This window comes from Danio rerio, chromosome 1 (genome assembly GCF_052040795.2).
Source record: "Danio rerio strain M-AB ecotype USA chromosome 1, GRCz13ab, whole genome shotgun sequence".
NCBI lineage: Eukaryota > Metazoa > Chordata > Actinopteri > Cypriniformes > Danionidae > Danio > Danio rerio.
The window spans coordinates 16,415,001-16,433,446 of record NC_141021.1 but is presented as its reverse complement, the minus strand read 5'-3'; the positions used below and the strand labels follow the sequence as shown (position 1 = coordinate 16,433,446).

Sequence of the window (18,446 nt, the reverse complement as noted above, 5' to 3'; positions counted from 1 at the left end):
ATATATATATATATATTCTTTTTTTTTTTTCTTTTTTTTTTGTGTACAGTATGCTGGCACCAGGGCTTGACATTAACACTGAGCACCTGTGGCAGGTTAGACAGACACCTCCACTAGCCACTTTGACTAGTTAAAAATTGTTTTTAATTTGCCAGTGCTGCCTTGTCACTAAAGATTAGAATTTTAGTTTATGATGGTTTGTCAATATCTGTGCAAATGTGATCATGGAATCGAGAACCAACATGACTGATAGTGTTCACACAAGCAAAAGAAAGCTGGTGAATTCCGAATGAGAGGATGTTCTTTCTGCGGTGCTTCGGTTTCCCCCCACAGTCCAAAGACATGCGGTACAGGTGAATTGGGTAAGCTAAATTGTCCATGGTGTATGAGTGTGAATGATTTTGTATAGGTGTTTCCCAGAGATGGGGTGCAGCTGGAAGGGCATCCGCTGCATAAAAACATATGCTGGATAGGTTGGTGGTTCATTCCGCTGTGGCGACCCCAGATTAATAAAGGGACTAAGCCCAAAAGAAAATGAATGAATGAATGAAAATAAAAAAATTTAAATAAATAAGTAAAATAAAAACTCGTGAGAGATTGAAAGCTGAAAGAACATTAAAGGATGGACAAACTTATGCATAAAAGTTAAGATTCAAAGAAGAAAGACGGGGTGGTGAATTCCCTATTAGTCTAGCTTCAGTAGAGTGCTTATTTCCAGAGCTGAAGCTAATAAAAATTATTTGCAGAGCCTCATGCTGAAGAACAGACTATCAGAAGTAGTCATTCTTTTCACTGAGAACACATGAAGCTTTAAATTAAATACCAAGGACATTGTGGAGGAATTTGACAAAAGAAAGGCCTGGAGAATGCAACTAAAATGGGTTTTTACATTTTGGGCTGCCATTCCAAGAGGGTTTGTGTTTGCATGCAGTAGTTCTGACATTGAATGAACAAAGGAGGCTTTGGATGAGATGCAAACCACATACACAGAAGCTGTTTGAGGACAAACACTTGACAAATGTCTTGAAAAGTTTCGGATACAGCTAGAAAATTGTAAAGTTTACAGCTATAAGAAACGTTTAATAGGCTATGTTTATTTTAATTGATAAAATGTTGTTGTTTAATGATTTTACAACTATTCATTCAAAAGAATTGATTAGTATGTGAAGGAATTACAATTTTGATTGATGTATTTTTACAGATTTATACATGTATAATTTAATCATATACTATATGCTAGATTAGTTACAGCTTATATAAGACAAGCAAATGTTTAATAATTTTGAGCTGTATTGTTCAAATGATTCATGTTTCTTAATTGATTTACTATTTCAGTTTAGCTGAAAAGCAGCTAATTAGCTGTTAAATGGCAGATTCTGCGTCCTGTGAAATACCAGTTGGTGTAAATAAGGTGACAAGTAAACAAGCTTTTGTTTATTTTTTTATTAATAATTTCCAGAGTTGAAATGAGTATTATTATAAACATATACAATAACACATACTTTATAACCCAAAATATGGATCCTGTGTTAAATTGTACATCTTTAAATGTCAAAGTAAACTGTGAGACATCAGAGAATCTTTCTGAGCTTAATTATGTTTAAAAAGTGAAATATCATAGGTGTTAAAAAAGCAAACATTTTAAGCTTCAGTAATAAACTCATAAACTCAAGAAACAAATTAGCTTTTTTCCACCATCTGACGTATAAAACCTGTTTAACCACAGTTTTCTCAGTTCGCCGAAGTCGTAATGCGCAAGGCATAATAAATTTAGTTCAAGTAAAGTTCAACCATCATCAATGATGGTTATAATAAACCTACTTTAATTAATGCATTAATTAAAGCATTTGCTTTGGGTGTACCTCTGCACTGCTGAGAGTAAAGAAAGGTCCCTCGCAAGGACGAATGGCCATAGTTGTGGCCAATTATACTTTACATAGAAATGCTTTCAGGAGTTTTAAATTAAAGCTAAAAAAATGATATATAATTTAACTTTTTATAAAGAGGAAAAATCTAACCTGCTGCGACCTTCGTGAGTCTACATGCATTTGCAAACACTATGATTTTACCTTCAAAAATCTAAAGTATTCAACTGTTAAATTTCAACAGTACTTGACTAATGTTCAAACTCATCAAATAACACTTGAGTACAATAACTTAAATACTTCCCAGCCTAGAAATAAAGTAATAACATCTTAGAAATAAGGAAGGTACATTCATTTATGACTTCATCCATGCAGGATGCTTTCTACAAACATGAAAAAAAAGGATATTATTTTATAGCAAATACTACAGTGTTTCTGAACTATTTTATAGTATTATAGTAAAGTCTATTTATTATAGTATTTACATGTATAGTATTAACTACAGTATAATGAATAGGCATGGACATAAGATTCTGACGGTATAATAACCTTGGATTCAAATATCACGGTTCACGATATTGTGATTATGGCTCTAAAATATGTTTTTTTTTTTTAAATGTCTGGGTAAAAGCAACAACTTTTTTTCACATTGAACAATATATTTTAATTTAAGAAACAAATATTTTGGACCAGAAAACATGTCAGGCTAAATAATTCAAATGAATCATTTACTTCGACTGTCTTCATTAGTTTCAAAAATACACATGTGTTTACAACTTTGGCATCTTTAGATATCATTCTTTTCTGTGGATATAAAGTAAAACCACAGCGCTGTTCAGGTCTATTGCATGGTTAGATGCTGGTTTATAAGTGATTTGTTTTTCAGATGTTTCCTGAACCATGTGCTGACCAGTGGCTTTTGATATGAAGGGTCCTTTTCTCTTGGAGACAACGCAGCCTTAAAAACGTAAGTGAAGTTTTATAAACTAACTGGGAGAGAAGCACATGATATGATTGATCACGGCTGGTCTCTCATCTGTAATCATTAGTAAGCCAATCGGATCATTCCAAACTCACTATAAATAGCCCAACAAGCATTACTCTCTTATTTACGTTTTTGGAAGAATCCCTCCATCTACCCCATCTCCACTTTTCCTCATTTACCAAGGGGAGTTCTCGAGAACTACCTGATCTCGTTCCCCCTCACATGCACATTGACCAGGTGGGAGCCCTGGGCTCAATAATCTCCTAGCTCAGGGTTCTCTCTCGGGACAGCATGCCAAACCAGCTATCATTATCAAGCATTTAAGTGTGAACTCTTTAAATAAAATAGTTGCAGAAAGCATGTTAAGAAAAGTACATATACCTTGTAAATAGTATAACAGAAAAAAAAATTTAGGTTTTAAAACCTTGATTTTTACAAACCACGGTAAACCTTGAAACAGGATATCGTCCCATGCCTAATAGTGTACTAATAAACTTTAGTACACTTTTTTAGTTTTGTCACAATTACCGGTTTCAAGCTTTTATTATCATTAAAACCATAAATGAATGTCATGATTTAAAAACACACTGTAAATCCTGTCACACTGCAATTAGTTGTAATCTTAATATAAAAAGTTAATGAACAGATATTTATATATACAGTTAATGTACGCTGTATTCCTTATTATTCAGAGTACTGAACTGAAGCTTGACAACATTAAATGGCAATTCAAATCACAGTATCAGTCAGAAAAGTCCAAATTGCATTTTTTTTTTTTTTTTTTTTTTGTCAAATCAAATCGCACAACCCTTTTTGGATTTTATAAAGTACTTTTACGCAATTTTGTGAAAAAAAAACAAAAAACAAGGTAAACATGGATCCCTGCAAGGTAGTTTTCCAAGTGCAGGTTTAGCAAATAATACATTCAATTAAAATAGTAAATAAAATGTTCCAAAAAAAAAAGAAAAAAAGAAAAAGTTATTTCATTCTGGTTCTGATTACGTACCCCTATATACATTTCTGGAGAGCGACAAATATGCCCTAGGACACAGGTGTCAAGGTGTCAGCTCTGCACAGTTTAGTTCCAACCCTAATTAAACACACCTGATCAAACTAATTGAGTCCTTCATGCTTGTTTGAAACCTACAGGTAAGTGTGTTGGAGCAGGGTTGGAACTAAACTGTGCAGGGCTTCGGCCCTCCAAGGATTGAGTCTGACACCCCTGCCCTAGGAGGTAATTTTTTTTTTTTGCAGTTTCCATAAGAGTTTCTTTGTAAATCCACCAGAGGCCAATGTGTATGCTTTTTGAGATCTCAAATTTGCCATTCGCGCCTGCTGTTCTCCTAAAAATCCACCAGAGGCTGCTGTCGACTGATTGACTGACTGACTGACTGACCAACTGACCTGCTGGGGGCCAGCCCCTTCCATAAACCCAACCGATAGTGTTTTAAAAAGCACCAATTGACCACTGCCCAGCCACTTTCCTAAACCCAACCGACAGTGTTTTCAAGAGCAATCCAGAAAAAGAAAAACCCTTGCAGTTGCCTGATTTTTACCATGTTTTCAGCTTTTACCACATTCTCAAACTGTTTTTTAATTGTTTATAATTTATTTTGGGCTTTTGTTGTTGTAATAGCTGCTCTTTGGAACTATTCTTCACCGGACTTAAACCCTGTCTGCATCTCAAATCCTCCAACATACGAGGCAACCCACTGGACAAACTGGTAACAGCAGAAAAGTCGTCCACACAGGTAAGCGGTCAGCTGGTAAGCACAAAAAAAAAACAGTCATACCGCCCCCTACTGTTCATTTTAAAGACGAAATACAGCCATACGTTCCTCTGGTTACATAATTTGTGATCTCCAGACATGTATATAGGGCTACGTTTTCAGAATGAGCCTGTGTTGCGACGCACAGATCCATGTTCATGTTCTTTTGTTGTTTGATCATTTTCTGATACAAATCTTGGCTGAATGGGCATGTGACATTTCTTTTTGAACGTTGTTAGGTAATTTTAACAAAACCTTGATAATATCATTAACTGTGATAACATTTTTACTATAAATGCAATCTAAATGTTTTAAAATGTCAGGTTTTGCTACAATAATCTGTGGTGTTGTAGAAAAATATACCCTGTAGCTGTAGAAAAGGACAGTATTGGGCAATTTGTTTATATTACTAGAGCTGCTATATTACCTTTCTAATTACAGAACAATCTCAACAGATTAATTCAAATACGTTATTATATTATTGTTTAGAAAACATGATAGTATTTACTATAAATGACTATAGTGTTTTTTTTTTCCATGTGGGTGAGTCTGCAGCAGCACAAACAACATTGTCAACACAACAGCACTCGCTGCTCAGCTGCATTGCCCACATGAGATTTCGAGAGAAATTCTTCATGACTGCAGATCTCAGGGGACAGAAGGGCTCGAGGTTTATTGATGATTTAACCGCAGTGTTAAAGGTGAGCTAATCTCCAACCTCAGCTCACTATGTCCTTTATATGCTGAGTCCAGTGCTTTCAATGTACATCACGTTTTGGGTAAAGCCCAAATAAATCCACAGAGCAAAACAAAATGGAACTTTATAAATATAGTCATCTCTTACCTCAAAACGTGGACGAAGATAATAAAAAAAATTAAAAAAAAACAACAACTATAAATATCTCCACACTATGTGGATCTCGCCAGCACTGGGATCCTTTCCAAAATTGATTAGGAAGCGGTGCCAGCAGCTCTCAGACTGCATTCACGTGAGAACTGCAGAGGATGTGCTGCATTGCTCTCATTCTGTGTGTAAGATGAAATAATTTCAAACAAACACACACACACGCTTTATGGCGGTGCAAAAGGCATGAAGATTTCTTGTGCCGTAGTTCATTTTTGTACACAAAGTCTGATAATTGGTCTCCTGGGAGACTCCCGTTGCTGTATGTTAAAAAAGCATTACGGCTTAATAAGTCTGTAAATACAATTTCGCAGTAAAAAAATCGCACTCAAACCCGCCGCTTCTCACAGTCTGCTCTCTATAGCATTTTACTGTACTCTACTGTACTGGAAACTGCTGTCAAGAGAGCTCCTTGTTAATTATCTCTGGGAAATCTCAAATCTCGCTCTAAAATCAATCATGACAGCTTACGTCTTCTATTTTTACATTCTTCTCTATATTTTGTCCTCTTTCAGAGCTCTGGGAATGGTGCATTATCTTTGTTACTCTTAAATCTCTTCGACAGAAGACAAAGAAATGAAAGAAAGAGATGTGGGGAGAGACGGAGAACAGAGAGAGAGAGGATGCACAAGCTTGCAGAAACGGACACCTTTCAAAAAGCTACCGCTCCATCGTTTTCTTAATCTACTATAGACAGCAGAGATCTGTATGATGATTTCACTTATAGTTATGACATTGAAAGTCAAAGTGGGGTCAACAACGCTTGCAGGAAATGGAATGCAACTCAATGCCCTTATGTGCGCATCTCTTCACTTATTTATAAGGTTATGGGCAAATCCAGGCTTTTACTGTCATTATTGAGCCGTCGTGTTGACTTTTACTGCTCCGCAGCGCTGTGATTCATTTGAGGGCTGTTTGGATATGCTTTATGTTTTACGTAAACAGAAAATAACTTCTCGTAAATGTGCGGTATGTAATACAAGACATGCTCTATGATACTGTTGTGAAAAACAAGACTAAATAAGACAACTCAAGACACAACGAGACCTTGGAATGAAAACCTGCCAAAACTGCGGCAAAATCTGCCATTGTTTACTTGCATAATTTTAGTTTAACTCAAAAGTTTTTCATTCACCTTTGGAACACCTCTAAGAACAACTAAGAACGACTCTATCTGGTATTAGTCTAATCTGATGACTAGTTTTGGACTATTGTTAAATGTCTATTAGACTTTCAATGACACTCCAACACAATCTCAAGCTATTCGTAACTTTTGATTTAGTGGCCAACTCGTATGAATTCAATACAATCTCATTCGTACAACCTAGTATGATTTGCTTATTCCCCAATGACTGTGGGGTTTAGGGAGGGGGTTGGGTGCTATAGCCCCTTTTTAAAATGGCACATTTTCATATGACTGAACTTTTTTTGAATTCGTACGAATTAGCTAACCTGACAAAAGGTAAAATACTTTACGTTTCTTTGTGAGATCAGTCTGTGCAGACCAAATTCAGCCTTGTTTTAGCACAGAAGCCCATTTTTAGATGTCTATTAAACATAAATTTCTTGTTGTGCAGTTTTATGTAAACAGAAAATTACTTCTTGTAAATGTGCGATATGTAATACAAGACATGCTCCATGATACTGTGGTGAAAAATAAGATTAAAGTCATCCCGAGACACAGCGAGACCTTGGAATGAAAATCTGCCACCATTTACTTGCATAATTTAATTTGAACTATCATACATCTTTGAAACACAACTAATAATGACTACATGTAAAATTTGTTTAATCTGATAACTAGTTTTGGACTATTGTTAAATGTCTAACTGGCTAACTCGTATAAATTCAATACAGACTCATTCGTACAATTTCGTACGATTTGCTTATCCCCCAATGACGGTTGGGTTTAGCGGTGGGGTTGGGCGCCATGGCTCCTTTTTAAAATCCTACATTTTCCTTGTACAAATTTGTACGAATTAGCCACTTACCTGACAAAACGTAAAATACTTAACGTTTCCTTGTGAGATCAGGCTGGACAATTTCAGCCTTCTCTTTTTTAGATGTCTATTAAACACAAATTTGCTTGTTGTGCAGTTTTACGTAAACAGAAAATTACTTTTCGAAAATGTGCAACATGTAATACAAGTGTGCTATATGATACTGTGGTGAAAAATAAGACTTAATAAGACAACTTGAGACACAATGAGGCCTTGGAATGAAAATCTGCCATAATTTACTAATTTCAGTTTAACTCAAAAGTCATTCATTCGTCTTTAGAACACAAATAAGGAAAAAATGTAATTAAATCTGGACAAATTGTGTACCTCCATTAAGAGGCTGTTTACTCAAAACCCTTTGCTTTAAAACATTCATTAATAGATTTAAAAATGTAGTCTAATGCCGAGGGATTATTGCTTTATAAGATGAACAAAATTTACCATATCATGTTACCTTGAAAAGATGTAAAGTCTCTGATGTTGTCAGAATGGGTTGAAATTTCACAAACTCGAGATTTCTTGCTTTAACAGACATCTAGTAGACATCTAAACATAGACGTCTTTGCTACACGACTTAATGTGGACTGTCAGTGTCTAACACAATCTAATAGACGTCTAACAATTGTTCAAAATTATATAGTCATTAGACACTCAAGAATTGACAACTTCTGAAATGTGTCTAATCTGGGGACTAGTTTTGCACCACTGTTAAACGTCTCTTAGGCTTTCAATAACAGTCCAACTCAATCTCACAGCAAATCCTAACTTTATGATTTAGTGGCTAATACAATCTCATTCGTACAACTAAGTACAGTTTTCTTATCCCTCAATGTTAGGTTTTAGCGGTGGGGTTTGGATGCCACGGCAAAATGTAAACTACTTATGTTTCCTTGTAAGATCAGTCTAGACAGTCCAAATTCAGCCTTAATTTAGCCTAGATCTCTATTTTTAGACACAAAGATGTCTATTCAACACAAAATAGCTTGTTGGGTAGCTTTTATGAGTGTACCATACCTTTAAATGCAAATGAGCTGCTGCTCCCCGCCCACTATCAGAAGAGGATTGTAGCCTTTACAGCTCACATATCAAATTAGTCTGTGATCAACAAAAAAGAGAATCTCATGCAGCAAAATGACAGAAACCTGTCAATAGAGTCAGCTTTTATGAGTTATGTAGATGTAAGCATTTTCAAGAGTAAAGCTAGACACATAATCTGGAAGCTTTCGGTAAATATGAAGTGAGTTTTGTTTAAGTCCTAATACCTTTATTTGAATCAAGTGACACAGTGGCTTAGTGGTTAGCACTGTTGACTCACAGCAAGAAGGTCACTGGTTCGAGTTCCGGCTGGGGCAGTTGGTGTTTCTCTGTGGAGTTTGCATGTTCCCCCTGTGTTGACATGTACAATAGGTGAATTGAATAAACTAAGTTGGCTGTATTGTATGTGTGTTATTGAGTGTGTATGGATGTTTCCCAGGATCATAAAAAACTTTACTTGTGTTCTGTGTTTAGTAAATAATGACATGATTTTAATTCTGAGGTGAACTAAACCTTTAAATCATCAACATTTAATATGAGAGCAGACAAAGAAGAAACTGTGGGGTGTCAAGTGCTATTTTTTAGGATAAATAAAAGATGTCTCATAAAAAAATGAATGCGTTTTACACTTCATTGATAACAAAATGTGAGTGGAGTGTCCGAAAATGCATTTTATCCATGAAGTGCTCAGTTTTGGAATGCCACGTTTTGGGAGCAAAAAAAAAATGTTTGGATCACAAAATGTTTTTTTAACGTTCCATTTTAAGATTCAGCATGTCACAAAAGTATTTGAAACCCATGTTTTGTGATTCAGAAAACCCCTTTCATGTGGAAAATGCATTTCATGACACCCTGAATCATACAAATGGACAGTTCAAAACGATTTTGTGGGTAAATATGTTGTCCAGTTGTGTATTCTGTCACTTGCTAGGTGAATTTAGACCATAAAAGGTGTTAACTGTCTGCAAAATGACAACTAAAATTACCCTCAACGAAAAGATCTGTGAAAAGTGTAACAATATCCATTTGACATATGTAAATAAAACAAAGTGCTGATCTAATACTTCATTTTTTGACTAAATACACTTTTTGTCTTTTTGAGTACAACTGTTTTTTTTTTTTTGTGAAATTTCAGGACCCCAGAGCTCTTGGATGTAAAAAAAAAAATAAAAATCAACTAATCAGAACCATTAGCCAGAGAGGCATGAACAAAGTCACACTGCGAGAGGTGTTGATGAATATGAAAAGCTCTGAGCTGAAATCTCAGTCTCCACTTGAATAAAATACCAACTTAGTTACAAGGTGTGTGTGATTCAAACTGCCTTATTAAATAATTCCCAACTAATCTGCATTAACAGAGTCTGCTGTTCAGCAGTCTGCATGCATACGATGTTCTCCTCATTAAGACTCCCAGTTAATGGTCACCAGATACCACAAAAAACACCCACCTGGTCTAATAAATAACATGACCACAGTTGTTGTGCTGGGTTGGGAAACATCATTCACAAAGCTTTCTTAAAAATGCTATTCAGGAGGGAGACATGCCAATTTATACTGTAAAAGAAATATCCTAGCAACAGGAATGGCATTACTTTTGACAGTAACTAATACTGTAACGCAATATTTTTAAGTATGTTCTCCCCGTGCTCCAGTTTACCCCACAAGTCCAAAGACATGTGCTATAGATGAATTGGGTAAGCTAAAATTGTCCATAGTGTATGTGTGTGAATGAGAGTTTATCAAGGTTTCCCAGTGTTGGCTTGCAGCTGGAAGGGCATCTGCTGTATAAAAAAATAAGCTGGATATGTTGGCGGTTCATTCCCCTGTGGCGACCCCAGTTTAATAAAAGCCGAAAAGAAAACGAAGGAATGAATGAAAAAAATACTATTTAAAATTATTTTTATTAAATTTATTTAAATATATTATGTTTGACAAATAATAATAATAATAATAATATTTATTATTATTATTAGTAGTAGTAGTAGTAGTAGTAGTAGTAGTATTATATTTTACATTTTATACACTTCTGTAAACTTTATTTACTGCACTCCAAACTCCATTTCTCTATTTTAATAAGCATTGTTTATGAACTCTGACAAACATATTGATTGTAGTAGTGAGTTTTCTTTCTGGAAAGTACAAGCCACAATATTCTAAATAAAAACAATTCCCACCAGAGGCACGATTGAGTTGTATTATTGGTTCAGTTGTATTATTAGCCACTCAAAATAGAACATAGTTTAATAGTTATGCAGTGCAGAGTCTGAAAGCAATTTTCCTGAGCATGCTGTTTGTGTCACTCAGAAAAACTGGAAATCAGATGTGAAAAGTTTGATGAAAGTACTAAAAGATCAAAGTATCTTAACACTAGCCTGTATCTGGGGTTCATGGGTGTTTTACATTTATTTAAAACATACAAATTGCTTTATGAGACATTGGCAACTATGAACAGGTTCTATTGAAATTTTAAAGAGGTTTGAAACAAATGATTGAATTAGAAATAAGACAGAGACATAAATATAGCATTTTAAAAAACTAAACACGTCAAAAGTTCTTTGCACTGAGATTTAAGAAAAATAAGACCACAAATCACAAGCTAAGAGCAACTGTTAATTAACATTACATTTTTCAAAGTAAGTGTTATATTTTTAGAGTATAATTCATATCACAATACATATTGTCACATTTTTACATTATCTCAACATAACAATATATCATAACACCTCTGGTCTCTCACTAAAAAACAGAACCAACTTGGCAACCTGCAGAGTTCATGTGCAAACATAAACACTATCACACTACAGTGTAGGTGACAAACATCATTATATATATAGGCTGACTTACTCCACTGTACTCATGTGTATGCCTTATACTGGAGTGTGATATGAAGACATAACATAGCAGCACTCCCTTCACTGACACAGAAGACTTCAAAACGTGCTAGTCTCTCTCATCACGCACATGTCTAGTATGACAGAGCTGAAAGTGCTTTCTATGTTTTGCCAGTACTGGAGTCAGGAGTTTCAAGCTGAATTTGGCCCCACCTGGTCAACGCCCTCTGGCTGCTGGAACCAGCAAATCCACAGGGGCCAATTATCATGGAGCACAGTCACATCAAACAAACACATGAACGCACACGCACACACACACACACACACACACACACACACACACACACACACACACACACACACACTCTACACTGACCAACAGGGGACCACTGTTTCTGGTCATTTTCAAAAATGTAATCCAAGATTTTCATTCCCTTTTTAAAAAATATAACTGAAAATAATGTTTGCTTTTGTTAACAATAAAACCAAAAAAAAAAAAGAAAGGAAATCCAAGTGGGAACCTTTGAGCAATGTCCTTTCCAACTGGGACTTTTACAGACTGCAATGCAACCGTGAGTGGAATCAAAGACTTCTGGCACAACGCCTTTCTTTACAGTTGAAATGATTTAAAATGCTCTATGGTCTAAACATTGACATACACTCACTGGCTACTTTATTAGGTACACCTTACCAGCACCGGGTTCGACCCCTTTTTTGCCTTCAGAACTGCCTTAATCCTTCGTGGCATATTAGTGTTGGTCCATATTGACATGATAGCATCACAAAGTTGCTGCAGATTTGTCAGCTGCACATCCATGATTTGAATCTCCCGTTCCACCACATACCAAAGTGGTGCTCTATTGGATTGAGCTCTGGTGACTGTGGAGACCATTTGAGAACAGTGAACTCATTGTCATGTTCAAGTAACCAGTCTGAGATGATTCACGCTTTATGACGTGGCAGGTTATCTTACTGTAAGTAGTCATCAAAAGATGGGTACACTGTGGTCATAAAGGGATGGAAATGGTCAGCAACAATAGTCAGGTATACTGTGGCTTTGACACGATGCTCAGTTGGTACTAATGGACCCAAAGTGTGCCAAGAAAATATCCCCCACACCATTATACCACTACCAGCATAAACCGTTAATACAACCCAGAAAGGATTCATGCTTTCATGTTGCTGATGTCAAATTCTGACCCGACCATCCGAATGTCGCAGCAGAAATTGAGACTCATCAGACCAGACAAAATTTTTCCAATCTTCTTTGTCCAATTTTGGTGAGCCTGTGTGAATTCAGCCGCAGTTTTCTGTTCTTAGCTGACAGGAGTGGCAAAAATGTTAAAGCGAATTTTGTTTCATTTTGAAATTTTTAAAGTTAAGAACAGGCATTGTATTGTCATTAAATGTATAAACAGTCGAAAGAGAGTCAAAATCATTAACGATTTAGCAGTTGCAGAATGCTGGAGAACTACAAATCTGTCACAGAACTGGACTTCAAATCCCATCATGCTCCACACACACACACACACACACACACACACACACACACACACACACACACACACACACACACACACACACACACACACACACACACACACACACACACACACACACACACACACACACACACACACACACACACACACACACACACACACACACACACACACCAGTTCCAGTTCTCTCCCTAATTGCAAACACACAGCTGGAAACAACTTATAGACTGGTTACATGGACTATAAAGTATATTCACCTCTCACACTAGTGGTGGGCAAAGTTAGGCTTCATAGATCACAGAAACAGTCAAACTAAATGTGTCAAAGCTTTGAAACTCATCTCTGTGCACCTAGTGGTAATTTTTATGTACTGCTCTGGAACAGCAAAAACAGATCAGCAAATTGAGGTATTAAACTCTACATTGTAAAATTGAGTTTTTAAGTGATTTAGTGGAGCGGTGAGAGTTTCTGACTAGCATGCAGAGATAATGGGTTTGAATCCAAGGTGATGCAGCTGTAGATGTTAGTTCTTAAATGCTCTGTTCTTGTTCTTGACCCAGGTGTTTTATCAGTTTCATGTCAGCCATCCCAATCTCACACACGTACACATTGCTGAGTCTTGTTGTTGATTGCTTGCTGTAACATTTCAAAGTATTCTAGTGTCTATCCTTGCCTTGTTTTTTGTTCATACTGATTGCCGCCTGCACAGACCCCTTTGCCTGTGACCACAACGACGCTTTTGGATTCTTCTCATGATAGTGTTTGTTCCTGTTTTGATCACTGCCTGCATGACTGAGAAAATAAATTACGTTTAGACCTTCACCTCTGTTGTCAAATGACTCTTAATGTTACAGAGAAAGAATGGGTGTGTTTTTAATCAAAACTATAAACAAATATATAAGTATACCGTTAAGTGTATACAACTAAGCTAGAGTTTTTATTGATATTGCATTTTTTTTTAAATTTCGGTTTATAAATTATTAGGGAATGAAATAAAGACACTCTCAAAGAGCCATTGTGTGCCCCAGGTTTTTATTATGTCATCTGTCAAGGTCACAGCAGCAAATTATGTGGAGTGAATATGTACAGCACTTTTATTTCATCAGCTGCTGTCATAAGTTATCACACAGCTCAAGGTCTATGCAATTGAGAGAGAAAATTAATGCGATATCAAACAGAACAGGAAGGCCACAAAAACCCCCAAGTCTTATTCAGTCATCCCACACAGCGGCACACATATATAATAAAGATCTTCCAGGAGTTTAAGTACAGATTGCTATTATTTTTTTGCAGCACTTCACGTTGAGTTCCAGCTTTTATTACATTCAGTTTCTGTGCCAGAGGTGTGTACTCATCAACATGCCAAAGTGAAGTGCGAGATGAACTTATCTTTGATATCTGCACCCTGCTGGATGATTTGCTCCGCAGATCTGCTTTCCTCTCGCTGTGTCCCGCGGGACGAGTCTCAGGAGCCGGAAGGGGTTCAGTGAGCTTCAGTCAAAGGCCTGACATCGCCTGCGGGAGGATGTTTAACAAGCTCCTGCGCATATGTTTCCAGCTGACACTGCGCAACCAATGTTTATCAGCCAATACATGCTAAATACCACTAATAAGTAACATAAAATTGATTAATATTCTGTCATAATAATAATATCAATTCTGTTTCAAGGTTTTTCAGTTATTCACAAAAATTTCGCACTATGGTTTTGTTTCAAACGCTTGCATGGATAATTTAGTGGTTGCCATCTGTAAAGCTGAAGTTAATTAATTAAGTTCAAAAGCCATCTCTTCTGTGAACGCTTAACTAAATCTTGTTTTAATCCGCTTCTCATTCTTTTCTTTCCTACTTTTGCTTGTATGTCTTAAATAATGCCAGAATATACAGTGCTACTTTAGAACTCTTTATGTTTATTAACAATAAAATCTATAAACAAATCTAATCAGAAACACTTTTATGGTAATACAGACATTGTAGATGTGCATTTTATCTGTCAAGTTTAACTCAGTAAATGGTAGGGTTTTAGCATTTTTTTTATTCATTCAGTTGATCCCTGGGTCTGGTGGGAGCACCTTTAGCTTAGCTTAGCATAGATTATTAAATCGGATTAGACCAGTAGCATCATGCTAAAAATCCAAATATAGTTTTGAGAGTTTTCCAATTTAAAGCTTGACTCTTTAATAGTTAATGTACCTTAAGAATCACATTATTGATAGGAAATGACTTAAATTACATTTTAACTGTTCACTAGTAGCAGTAACGGGTATTGTGAGTCAATTAAAGGGAATTTTTAAAGTCAACAACTGGCATTTAATTGTCATTAAATTAATAGATAGTTAGAACGAGAGAGTCACAATCACCAGCAATCTTGCAGGTACAGATCGCTGGAGAACTACAAACCTGTCAAGAAACTGGACTTCAAACCCCATTATGCACCTAACACACACACACAAACACACCAGTTCCAGTTCTCTCCCTCACTGCACACACTGATTAAAGTGAGGCTTCATGAAACACTGTCGAAGCAAATGTGTCGAAGCTTCGAAACATTTTGAAACCCGTCCCCTAGTGCTCATTTTTAAGTATTGCTCTGGAACAGCTTCAGCAAAGAAACAATTAAGCAAATGGAGGTATTAAATCCCACATTGTAGAGTTTAGTATTTAGTATTTAGAGTATTTAGTGAAGCGGTGAGAGTTCCATACTTGCTTGTATTTCTTTAACAATGCCAGAATATACAGTGCTGCTTTAGAACTCTTTGTAATTCAGCTGATGCATTTGTACGTAACTTTGGATAAAAGATAGATAACAATGAAATCTATAAACAAGTCTGTCATCAGTAACACTTTTATGGTAATACAGACATTGTAGATGTGCATTTTATGCACTGAATCTTTGCATAATTTGACAAAATTATGATAGAATATTTATAGATTTTATAGACTTTTTTTTTCTTTTCTTTTTTATAGACTTGGCTTAACTTGAAGTGCTGTAAAATTGTGGGACTTTTTTAAGGTACTTTATTATATGTTGCTATATGGCAACAATATTCAACAGTGGATCTAACTTAAAAATTTAGATTTTTTTTTTGGAGTTTATATATTTTGTACAATTTTTATAGGCAGTATCTAGCTCTCTGCAACTCTCACGTGATCGCCCACTGAAGCTAAGCAGGGCTGTGCCTGGTCAGCACCTGGATGGGAGACCAGATTGACCTAGATTGCAAAAAATAGTTTCAAACCGGAAGAACGAATTTGCTCGAAATAACACAAAAACAACCAATTTTCACTTTTTAGTGAAATAAATGTGTCATAATAGTGTTTATAGCAACGTGGGACACATATGACTGTCAACATCTCAAATATTGTATTTTGGTTTTTCGTGACCCTGTAAGTGGATTAAAAAAAAAATGATATCCATGATATGTCACTCTTGTCTCAACACAAAAAAAAAAAGTGTTGTTTTAGCTTATTTTAAAGAAGTAGTTTAAACAAACGTCATTTTTTAAGTGCAAAACCACTTTCCAACTCCAAAACACTGATCTATAAGATCTGTAAAAAAGTAGTGGAGCAAAATTTGAAAGCGACTTAAAGGACAAGAAAAAACAGCTTAACAAATTTACATACAAAGAGGGCTCGACTAGCTTAGCAGTGCCCATCGGGTAAACACATGCGCTTAGAGGACACAAACCCACACGCGTAAACAAACAAACACAAACACACGCGCACAGCAAATGTACTTTCACATCCAGACATCTCATTCGCTGAAGACTCTTCAAAAGCTCATTATATGAAGAACATGTTTATGTGTCCCTCGAGTCAAGGACATTAAACATTCAACTCACGCAAATCATAAAAAGCTGTTACGCACACACACACCATCTGCCTTAAAGCCCCGATATACAAACATATTCAAGCCAACTCTCTCTGACACTTAAGCAAACCCCCAACATAACCCTTTCTTTTTTGCCACTGGAGTATTAATCATTCATAACAATCTCTGAACACTAGTTATGATCTGTCTTCTGTCATAATGCACCCTGACAAGATCAGCCAGGAGACTAAATTACTGTACTTCGTCTATAGTGTCTTGCCGTAGGGATTGAATGCACGGCGCGGCTCAGACGTGAATCCAGAGATTTATATCTTGGCTTTAACTCGACTGTGCTTTCTTTTTTTCTCCATCTCATTCTCTTTTTTACGTTTATCTGTCCAGCTTCTTGCTTGCTCTTATTCTAAATCAGTGGACGTCTCATCCATCATTGTCATATTTGCTGTCTGTTTTTGGCTCAGATAAATTCACTCGGCCTCTTTCTGATTCACTCGTTTTGAAGTAAGACGTTCGCTTTCTGTCAGTGTAAGAACTCGGTGCTTGTTTAAATATGAGGATGACTGGAGAAATAGCAGGTGAATAAGGTGAAGAAAAAAACAACAGCTATCAAACACACATACATTTGTACATCTTTATGGGGACTTCCAATAGATATAATGATTTTACTGTCCAAAATTTATTTCCCCCCAAAAAATACTACTCTTAAAGCCAACCCTCATGGGAAACATTCAGCATTTTTGCAATTTTAAAGTGATTTATGAGGTGTTTTCCTCACGGGGACCAAAAAAGATAATAACACATTGGAACACACACACATATACAATAGCTTTCTCATTTGATTGATTACATTAGAAATATTTAAACATTTTAGTAGTACAAGTTTTCTAAAATGTTAATGAGGCATTGTTTAGTGAAATAAGTACTAATTTTCATACATTTCTAGCATTGTTTCGACACAGTACAGTCCAATGTTTTCAGAGAGAATTTTGGGATTATCCTTTCATTATACTCCATAATTCAGGAAATAATAAAAACTGCAAAAAAACTGCAAAAAAACTGCAAAAAAAATTATATATATATATATATATATATATATATATATATATATATATATATATATATATATATATATATATATATATATATATATATATTATTCATTACATTACCATTACATTAAAGTTATTCATAACCCTGGAGTATGAATAATTACAGGCTTGACTAAAGGTGATTTAAGTGACTTTGGTCATGGGATGGTTAGTGTCACGGTCGTGGTGGGGAAAAGGAGCGAGGACTCAAGTGCAAAGAAATAATGGGTATTTATTAATAATAAAATAAAACTAAAAGGCAAAACAAAACTACCCCGAGGGGGAAAACATTAACAAAACACACAAACTTGGCTGGGCTGGCAAGACAAGGCAAGACTGGAGCAGGAAAACAGGGGAGTGTAGACAACGAACTGGCACAGGACTGAAAACATGAGGGGATTATAAAGCAAAAAGTAAATTGACACACAGGTGAACATGACAAACTAATAATGAGTTTACAAGCAGGGTGGGACTAGACAATAGACGGGAGAGCGCATGACACAGAGAGACAACACAAGCCATGCGCTCACATAAAACAGGACAAGAACATGCAGCCAATGAGAGAACTCATTAACCGCATGTTCATGACAACAAACACAACACTGAAGCACACAACAAAAGCACGTGACCACAATGTAAA

The 18,446-nt window shown here is 35.9% G+C and overlaps 1 long non-coding RNA gene across 1 annotated transcript; it reads left to right on the top strand.

Moving 5' to 3' along the window:
- The first annotated feature begins 2,751 nt into the window (after positions 1 to 2,751).
- On the top strand, positions 2,752 to 9,621 carry LOC141375514 (uncharacterized). The gene is made up of 4 exons (XR_015475984.1): positions 2,752 to 2,832; positions 4,487 to 4,601; positions 5,175 to 5,320; positions 6,039 to 9,621. It is a non-coding gene; the product is annotated as an uncharacterized LOC141375514 (long non-coding RNA).
- The last annotated feature ends 8,825 nt before the right edge of the window (positions 9,622 to 18,446 follow it).